Genomic DNA, 10,344 nt, shown 5'->3' on the forward strand with positions numbered 1-10,344 from the left:
AACAGCAGCTGTCCCTCCAGAGCAGGGCTGCCTTAGACGATCCATCTGGCATCTCTGAATCTCAGCACCTTGTCCGAAAATGAGAATCCACATGTCAGGTAACCAGACCAGCCATCTCTCTGTCCCCCAGGGACCATCCTGGCTTTACTACCATCCTGGCATGTGGGTCACTCAACTCCAAGAGTTTGACTGAAAGCAAAACCAGGGCTGGTGAGAGAGTGGGGGTCCACAGGCCCTCAAAAAGTGTTCCTCCAGCTCCTCCATGGTTATTGTGTGCCAGGCCTCCCCCCGCCCCCCGCCCCGCCCCCCACCACCAAAGCTTCCTTTGAAACATCTCCTCACTGTGGTTCCCAAACATTCAATGAAACATAGAAAGTATCGTCAGTTTTTCTCAAAGTGAAATGCATTCTATTTACATGACAATCCTTTACTCTAAGATTATAACCTTCCAATTTCAGTGCAAAAGCGCCTTTCTTTTATGAAAAGATGATAGTTTCTTCACTGTCCCTTGTGTGACAGAGTATGTGGACATGTTCAGATCTGAGCCCTGACTTCTTCTGGATGTGTTACTGTCCCTTGTGACTCAGAGGCGGAAGCCCTGCCCTGGGGACAGTCAGGCAGCTTGGAATTTGTGCTGCCCACCTGCTGGCCCCCAGGGCAGCCCAGCCCGCCTCCAAAAGCCCTCAATCAGGCTCAGGTTTGGTCTCTTAAGGAGCTCCCTGTGGCTCGGCTGGGCTTTTGAACCTTGAGGAGGGTGGGTTAGGTCAGTTTCCATAAAAAGACTTATTGCTTTGAAATTCTGTCTTCTTACAGACCTAGCAAGGGCACATTTACTGGAGTTCATCACAGTAGATGGGGTCCTTTGTCCTATGCTTTTATGTTTGATTTTTGTTTGTTTTATTGTTTGTTTTTTTTTCCAAGTGTGTTAGAAAAGTTTGTTAAGTAAATCAAAAAGTATGTTAATTTCTGCATTTAAATAACTGTGAGGTCAGACTAAGGGGAGGAGCCCTCAGAATTCCAAGGGACACTCTTGGGAAGACACAGTCATCTCTCCTCAGCAACCTTCCAGGACAGCAGGGGAGCAAAAGGAGCCCCCCCGCTCCGAGTGTGGACCAGAGGCCGGACGGGCCCACGGTCCACACTGAATCTTTTCTTCAGTCTTCAGGTTCGAAGTGCAAGCCAGGCATCTTCAGTGTTCTCATCCAGACGAAGGTCAGGGTGTATCAGCAACGTGCTCAGGGTCACACAGCTAATAAACGGCTGAGATGTGAAACCAATAAAATCAAGCCCTTCCCGCACAGGGGCCTCTCCCGTGACCCTAGACACACCTTCACCTGATGGGCTTTCCTGTCCCCTGACATCTGGGTTTATCTCAGGATTTGTTTTTCTCTCAAAGCAAACGGGATGCATGCCAAGCACTCTGGGGTGGCCAGGGATCAGAGAACACCCTTTCCTTTTTAAAATGTCCTCCAGTGGAACTTGCCTTGCGGTCCAGTGGTTAAGACTTCCCCTTCCAACGCAGGGGGTGCAGGTTCGATCCCTGATCGGGGAGCTAAGATCCTACATTACTAGTGGCCAAGACAAAACCAAAGCAATATTGTAAGAAACTCAATAAAGACTTTAAAAATGGTCCACTTCTCCCATCTCCCCACCCGCCCCCGCCCCATCAGAATAGAAAAATGTCCCCTGGCTTCTTCCATCCAAGTACTAACCAGGCCCGACCCTGTTTAGCTTCCAAGATTAGACGAGATCAGGCATGTTCAGGGTGGTATGGCTGGCTGTAGACTTGCCTGGCTTCTGATGTGTCCAAAACCCCAGGAGAAAGCGTTTCAAGTCCAGCCAGGTTTAGGAAGCACACTAGGGTGGCATCCACGGAGTGGGGTGGCATCTACAAAGGCAGGACTTTGAGGAGGTTTAGGTGAGTTGTTTTGCAGACACCATGGTCTACTAACTCTAAAACACCATCCAAACTGTAGATCATCTCATCGATTGCAAGTCCACCTAAGAAGGGTCCAACCTTAGTCTGAAAAATGAATTGACCTGAATAGACCATAAGGAGGGTGCTGAGTCTGCGATCACTGCTTTTCCTTAGCCCTCACGCTAACCCTCCCCCTTTCATAACCTGGTTTCTGACCTGTCCTGTCCCAGAAGCAGCTGCGTGCCCAGATCACCTCCTGCTGATAAACACCGTTAACTGTCGTCCTGCCAACCCCCAGCGACCATCCTTAACAAAAGGCCCTCTCTGTGCCTGGGCTGAGCCCTCTTCTGGGGACCCCATGAGAGCACTGGCCTGTGTCACCCTCAGTCTAACCCTCAGAGGCCGGGACTCTCACGCCACACATTTTATAGATGAGAACACCGAGGCTGGGAATGGTTTGCTGAAGCGCCCAGAGCCCAGGCTTTGAGCTCAGGGCTTTCTCCCCAAAGCCCACTGGTCAGTGCCCAATAAGCCTGCTCGCCTACGTGGAGATCCTTCTTCCCCAGGCTCTCTGATGGCCACAGTCCTGCACGTGGCCCCCTCTATCAGCAGTGAGCTCGACACAGCCCCTGGGCCTTGTGGGTGCTGGTGGTCTTTCCTCACCCCCTCCTCATTCCATCCTTCCATCCCCTATTCTGACCCCTATTCACGATCCCACCTCTATGTCCAACTCAAATGTCTCTCCACGTTTCAGAGCCTCGCTCCTCACAGGCTTCCCAGCCCCTTCTGCAGCCTCCTTATCCTCTTTCATGACGTTCCTCTTTCTTGAAGCTTCTCCTTGGCTTGGGCTGCAGTGATGAACATTTACGCAGTCTCCCAGAGGGCCCAGGAGAGACTACAAAGGAACAAGGTTAGAGAAAGAGAGGTAATCAGGTGAGACTCACCCCCACGTGTGCGTACGTGCTAAGTCATTTCGAGTTGTGTCCAACTCTGAGACTCCGTGGACAGTATCCAGCCAGGCTCCTCTGTCCATGAGATTCTCCAGGCAAGAATACTGGAGTGGGTTGCCATGCCCTCCCCCAGGGGATCTTCCCGATCCATGGAATCGAACCTGTGTCTCTTGCATCTCCTGCATTGCGGGCTGGTTCTTTCCCATTAGTGCCCCCTAGGATGCCCACTCATCACTTGGAAGGTCAGAAAGCAGGCCATGCACCTTCCCCATGGGGGTGATTGAAGGGTGCTTGTGGTGTGCTTCCTCAGGGTTGTAGGGCGGGGACTGGACATCAGTGTGGGGCCTTGACACACTCTGGCTCCCTCCGTGTCCTCACAATGGAGCCCTGGCGTCAGGAAGCTTGTTCTTAACAAGCAGATTGGGTGAAGCTGATGAAGTTGGGGCCACATCACAGTTTCTGAAATATTCAGGCCCTGGTCCCTTAGAACCCTGGAAACAGCAGCTCAGAATGATGGGACAGCTTGAGCAGGCCCCCAGAGCAGGTGCTTCTTAGGCAGCGTGAGTGAGGGCGGGGGCCGGTGGAGAGGGGGAAGTTGAAGCCGACTGTCTCAGGCATCCAGCACTGGAGTCAGGTCCCCGAGCCCTGATTTTCTCATCCGTGGGGCGCACGCCACATCCGTCTTGGCAAGTCAGTCATGAACCTGAGAAAGCTTTGCAACCCTCTTGCACCCGACCTGCCACAGACAAGGCCCTTTCAGCCTTCCCCCAAAAGAGTGCAAAAGCTCCAGTGTTCCATACATGGTATCTTTGTGAATCAGACCCCAAATGATTGATTATGGAGGTCTTTTTGGTTAATAATGTGAGTGGACATTGAAATGTGTGTTTGTCTGGATTTGAGAAATAAAATAGGAAAGCCTGTTAGAGGAAAGAAGCAAAGCTTTGTGTTATATGACAATGAGAGAAACAAAAAAAAAGCAATGTTTTGCCAAAATCTCTTGCACATGTGAAAAGCCAGGCAGAAGGCCCAAATTGCCATAAAGAATGGGCTTCTCTGGGCGTGTCCGCATACCAAGGGTCTAAACGCTGCAGGAGCTTGGCCCTGTCAGAGAGGAAGGAGAAAAATCCCTCATCTTGTTTTGGCTTGTGCAACAGGGAGGGTTGGGAGTTTGGAAAGAAAGCCTGTATTTATGTGCGACCTTAACTTGATTTACTGACACTGACAAGCCAGCTTGAGACCAGGAGTCCTGTCTCCCCAGGAGCTCCAGCTCGCCTCTCCTGCTCTGCAGGGACTAGAAAGCCGCACTGCCCTTCACCCACTCTTGAAGCAGGTGGGAGCCCAGCCCAGTGGCTTCACAAGGCTTCCTGCATGCGGGCAAAAGTGCTCCGCTGTCAGGGGAGGTGGCCAACGGCAGCCGGGGAACCACAGACGTGCCGGCTGCCACTCGGATCTCGCTTCTGAGAAAGTTCAGGATGTGTGCTTTCCAGGCATGGCCGCGTGCGTCACCTCCATCTGTGGAAGGGACTCTGTACTTGGGAAGATGAGAGACTGGGGAGAGGGTGTCTCTCTCCCCTCCTCCACTTCAGTTCACAGTCTCAGAACTTGCCCTGCTGGGACCCATCACTGCAACACAAGAGGGAATTTTCAGATCTTCGCCTCCACGTTTCCTGTCGTTTCTGCTGCAGCATGGTTCTCTGGAAAAAAAAAAAAAAATGAGTCTTTTATTCACCTATGCATGCACTTAATCAGAGTTGGATGTGTTCACACACTCACCTATTTGCATAAACTGGGCCAGGTCTGTGCAGGGCGTGGGGAGCACAGTGTGAACCAGAAGGTACCAGTCTGCTCCCCCAGGCTCCTCCTTGGCTAAGGGGGTGGCATCTGGATGGGCAATGAGCCCCAGAGTTTCACGGGAACCCGCAAAACCAAGCTCAGGTGCTGGAGAAAGTGAAAAGCAGGCAGCGGCCAGCCCCAGGCAAGGATGGGGCAACCTGGAGCATCTCTGGACAAATAATAGAAGGCTGGGAGGACGAGCATGCATTAGGTGTTAGCCCCCTTGTAGATAAAGAAAACAAGCAAATTCTCCGTCTTCAGTTTTTGAGTTACTAAACAGATTTGCCCTCAGGGGAGCAAGGCTGCTGATGGACATAAATCCCAGAAAGTAGCCCAATTGCAAGGACACAGACTCATCAATTTTGGGAAGAAGTTTGGACCCAAGGGATAACCAGCTGGGGAGCAGCCTGAGACGTGCATTTACAGGAGGCTCTGCAGAGCCGGGGGAAGGCGGGGGCGGGATGGAGGCAGGGTGTGCCTCTGAGGTCACAGATCTCGGGTGTCTGTGACCTGACCTAGGACAGGGGTGATGCTGCACAAAGAAAGAGGAAGAAGGGGAAACCAGCGAGAAGGCAAGAGGACCCCCTGACGGGGGGCTGCCACGTGGGGGAGGAAGGAGACGCTGTGGGTTTCTAAGGAGCCTTGGCTATGCTGGTGGAGAGACTTGGGGCAGAGAGGAACCCCGGGGAGCCCTGCTGGGAACCGCACGGCTGGGCGCCCCTGGGGAGAGAGTGGCCGGGCATGGGCACAGTGCACCCCTCAAGACCTGGCGGCTGGGTGACCCGTAACCACGTTCCAGACAGAGGATGCTCTCGAAGGGAGACCTGAGTGGGAAGCTTCCTTCCAAGGCCACCCTCACGACTCAGGCCCGTCCTCGAGCATCGGGGGACGACAAAAGGGGATGACCACGTGGGGAGGTCGGGAGCAGTCATGGAAAGGCGGGCTTTTCAGGGGACAGAGAAGCTGGTGATGAGCTCTATGTTGAATACGGTGGGTTTAGGGGGTGCCTTTGAGAAGTTCAGGAGGAGGGGCCAGAAGAGCCCTGCTTCTAGAACCCAGAGGACAGGGATGCCCAGACTGGGAATAGGTCCAGGGAGTGGTCAGCATTGTGGGTGTGAAATGGGGATCGCCATGGGGGACCATGAGTTGTAAGCACAATTGCCTTTAAAGAGTGAGCAGAAAACAAAAAAGCAAATAAAGAGGGCTTGAGGAGGAGAAATTACTAGATCAGAAAATACAGCCAGGGAAAAAGCACTATCAAAGGTGGCAAAAGAAACTCTAAATACTGCGAAATCGGTCCAGCGTTCAGAGCAGCCAAGAAAAACAAGGGTTTAAAAGCCCCTGTTGGGTTTAGATACACAGAGAAACCTCTACCAATTTGGCAAGGATGGAGTCGGTGTGTGGAGAGAAGGGAAGCCCGTGAGTGAGGAGGACCAGGGGAGGAGTCAAAGCAGAGTGCAGGACGCCATGTAAAAATGCAAGAAAAAGGACCAGAGAGTGGTACCCATGAGGTCCACTCTCATGGGTTGGACCATGAGGTTTTTTTTCCCCCTTCAAGTTTGCAGATACTTGAGATATCTGCTAAAGGCAGGAAGGAGCCAGTGTACAGGAAAAGTTGGAGATTTTGGAAAAGGAACCTAAGGAAGAGTGAGGCCACGGAGGCATGCACGCAGGAGGTGGGGTGTAGACCTCGGATGGAGAGCCCACCTTAACCAGGAGGAGATAGGAAAGACAGATGCTTGCAGGGAATCACACTCTTGGAGTTTGGAGACAAGAGGTGGACAGAATTTTTACCTCTGGTCTCCAAGCTCTGGGAAGTAGGCAAAGTGGTCCGCTGACGGTGTGGGTGACAGGCGGCCAGGTCTGCCAGCTGATGAAAGTGGAGACGTTTTTTGCACAGTTGTAAGTGAGTGCAGGAGGGGAGCCATCCAGGGAAGCCTGGGAGATGAGCAGCAGCCATGGACACCAGGATAGCAAGCCAGCCTCTGTCTACACTGCAGGTCTGAGACGTGGCAGTGACTGTGCTCTGTGATCACACTCCTGTCAGTAGTCATGAAAACTTCAAAAATGCCGAACTCTGCAGGTTATCGTAAAACCTACTATTCAAGTTTGTTACCCTTTTTTTCCCCCCACAAAAAGGGGCATGCTGCTACGCTTGTGAACTTGTAGTAGAAGATGGTCTTGAAACTGGCTAAACTACCTCTCAGCTCTTCTAAGGAAATATCAGTAAGATTTTTGAAGCCTTTTGATAACACATATTGGAAGTCCTACCCTGGAATCTTCCCAGTTTCCAAACCACCCACTTGGTTAACTCCCTCTTAGCACCACACATGGCAGACCCACCACAGCCATGACTTTTGGTCCCTTAGTCAACCTAACTTGTGTGCGTGACCTCTAAGACAGGTCACGGCCTCTGAGCCCCGTGGAAGGGGGCAGTGCTTTAGAAAGCGAACCTCCCACGTGAAGAGATGCTGTAGATTCATGCTTAGGCTCAGTCATGTCCGACTCTGTGCAACCCCATGGACTGTGGCCCATCAGGCTCCTCTGTCCATGGAATTCCCCAGGCAAGAATACTGGAGTGGTTGCCTTGCCCTCCTCCAGGGGATCTTCCCAGACCAGGTATTGAACCCTCCTCTTCTGCACTGGCAGGCGAATTCTTTTACCACTGAGCCTCCTGGGAAGCCCACTGTAGATTAAAGGGTATCGTTTAAAGGAACTGAGCCAAAAAATTCTTTACATTTTGCATTTCACATGTGAAGCATTCCATGTGATTTATTATGGACTCTGAGCTTTCAAAACCGATTCTTTGTTCTGACTAATATGCTGCTGCTGCTGCAAAGTCGCTTCAGTTGTGGCCGACTCTGTGCGACCCCATAGACGGCAGCCCACCAGGCTCCCCTGTCCCTGGGATTCTCCAGGCAAGAACACTGGAGTGGGTTGCCATTTCCTTCTCCAATGCATGAAGGTGAAAGGAGAAAGTGAAGTCACTTTGTCATGTCTAACTCTTAGCGACCCCATGGACTGCAGCCTACCAGGCTCCTCCGTCCATGGGATTTTCCAGGCAAGAGTATTGGAGTGGGGTGCCATTGCCTTCTCTGGACTAATATGCTACTAAACACATATTTTCTCCAAGTTTTTTTTTTTAATAGTACAAAGTCTGGATATTGCTCTTAGAATATTGAACAGTGGATTATGCAGGGATGTTACTCGAGAACACCTCAGCACAGGACTTCCTTCTAAGTTGCAGTAAAAGCAACATTTCAGAGCAACAAGTACTGGTACTTGGTGCTCTCCCTGAAAGAAAGAAAGCTGTCTGTTTTAGAAGCAAGTTGAGATCAGTCACTAACAAGTGTCATTTCCTTTAATGTGATTGTAATGTTTGGCTTCTTTTTGTGGTCATTTTCTATTCATCCAAGAAGATGGTGCGAGTGTATAGTCAGGGTAACAGGAGGTTTTTTTTCTTTTTTTTTTTTTTAAGACTCAGGAACTTATTAGAAGGGTCAGAGAAAGGAATAGAAAGAAAAAGAAAATTTTGATTGATTGATGTAGAATGTTCCACAAGGAGTCAATAGACACCCTTGGAAATGTGCGTGTGGTGCAACACAGGGCTCCTGGGTGTCCGCTCCCTTTCAGGCTGCAGCACGGCCCTGGAGGCGGGCTGTCCCCGCTTACAGATGGGGAGACCAAGGCTCATCCAGCTGGACTGAACAGCATGTAGGGGCAGAACCCAGGCTTTCTCTGACACCACAGACTCTGATTTTTCTGGAATAGCTGCTGCCTCCTGCTATTTGTTTTCCTGCTCATTTAATCCCCTGACTTCCTTGCCAACTAGGAATGACTCTCCCACTTTTGCAGAAGTGGCCTGAAAAATTCCTTCTCAGTATTTGATGCTGAGTTAAATCACAACCTTCTCTGGACACCTTCCTTGGGTGCCTCAGCCTTTCCAGATTAGGTAGCCTTAATCTTGTATACGTCAGTGGGTTGCTTTAGCCATGCTGTGTTGAATCCCTAAGCATCTGTGTTGGTCTGTTTTCTACTGTGGCCTGGGTGCTTCCTGTGGACACTTGCACACTTCAAGATTGATGAATGGATGTATTTATTTTAATATAAATATACAAAATACACAAAATTAATAATTTGACAAATTTTCTTTATAGATGAATTACTGGAGCCCACTATGGGAATGGTCTGTTTAATTATGGCTGAAAAGCACCACAAGAATGACTCTTGGGGTGTCATTTATTCATAAATGCTTCCTCAAGCAAATTCCAGAGTACTCTGGCACTTTAGTAATGGGCCCAGTACTTCTGATTAACCTTAGCAGGTTACTTTAGGGATTGGCAGGTTTCATAAGGTGAAGCTGAGTAAGCAAAGAACCTACTTCTCATTCCTAAATCACGTTGATAACTTTATTCAGATATGGCTTTCTCTGAAAATCTGTATTGTTTTATGAATGTTATTTAGTTGTGCAGGACATTCTTACACTCTAAGAAAACCTGGGTCATTACCTTGAGTAAATCTTAATACCTCCCAAAAATATCTAAAGGACGCAAAAAATGATATACCCAATTTTTAAGACAAAATTCAAAAGAAGTCTGTTCTTCCTTTATCTCTCAAAATTGGCCACCAGGACAATAAAATGCCCCCACCCACCGTGTTTGTATTAAATTGATGAAGCCGCATCAAAGGAAAGACCTGGTGAGTCTTCCGCTGGTCTGAGTTTAGCGTGTGTTACAGGTGCCCCACTGCCTCCAGATCAAGCCACTCCTGAAGGCACCCTCAGTTCTGGCCCACCTTCCAGGCTCGTCTGCTCCGCTCCTCCAGGCCTCCTTTGCCAACCTTAGTTTACTGCCTGTTGTGAGGATACAATATCAAGCCTTTAAAGGTCTGAGGAACAGATTTTGGATTCTCCCAAGTAAGGTGCCTGCGCCCTTGGGCTCTGATTTCTCTGTAGCGCTTACTCTACATTGCATGTGTAGAGAGACTATATGACCCTTCTGGGGTTTACCTGCTTCTGGAAAACAAACGTCCCCTTTACAGAACTCTCTTAGTTTCAACATCAAGTGTCAAAGCAATACCTACAAATGAGCAGTAACGACTCATCATCCTGACACGAGAGTCTTTGACAAAGATGCTGACAGAAAACCCCAATCCTTTTCTGTCTCTCTCCCTCTCTCTCCCTCTCTACCTCTGTCTTTTTAATCCTGATAATGTTTCACAATTTCCACAAGAAACAAACAGATGCTTCCCTTGTTTTTGCAAAGCGGTCACTAAAACAAGCCCAGAAGAAAGGAAATAAAGGGATTCATTTCACATTCCCTAGGCGTTCACCAATGAGATGGACATCAGCACAGTTAAGAGAAATAGTTTTTTTAAGTAGGCTTGTTAAACACACGGGCTTCCCTGATGGCTCAGCAGCAAAGAATCCACCTGCAATGCAGGAGACATGGGTTTGATCCCTGAGTCAGGAAGATCCCCTTGAGAAGGACATGGCAACTCACTCCAGTATTCTGGGCTGGAGAATCCCATGGACGGAGGAGCCTAGTGGGTTACAGTCCGTAGGGTTGCGAAGGGTCAGACACGACCTATCAACTAATCAACAACAACAAAGCACACACAAGCACAAGAAATGAAAAGTGCTCC

General features: G+C 49.7%; 1 long non-coding RNA gene across 1 annotated transcript; it reads right to left on the reverse strand.

Moving 5' to 3' along the window:
• Window positions 1-932: 932 nt before the first annotated feature.
• LOC129622558 (uncharacterized) lies at window positions 933-2,052 on the reverse strand. Its single transcript, XR_008700062.1, has 3 exons — window positions 1,713-2,052; window positions 1,329-1,568; window positions 933-1,249 (listed from the first exon to the last, which is right to left on the reverse strand). It is a non-coding gene; the product is annotated as an uncharacterized LOC129622558 (long non-coding RNA).
• Between the last annotated feature and the right edge of the window lie 8,292 nt (window positions 2,053-10,344).

Source organism: Bubalus kerabau, chromosome 11 (genome assembly GCF_029407905.1).
Source record: "Bubalus kerabau isolate K-KA32 ecotype Philippines breed swamp buffalo chromosome 11, PCC_UOA_SB_1v2, whole genome shotgun sequence".
NCBI classification, from domain to species: Eukaryota; Metazoa; Chordata; class Mammalia; order Artiodactyla; family Bovidae; genus Bubalus; species Bubalus kerabau.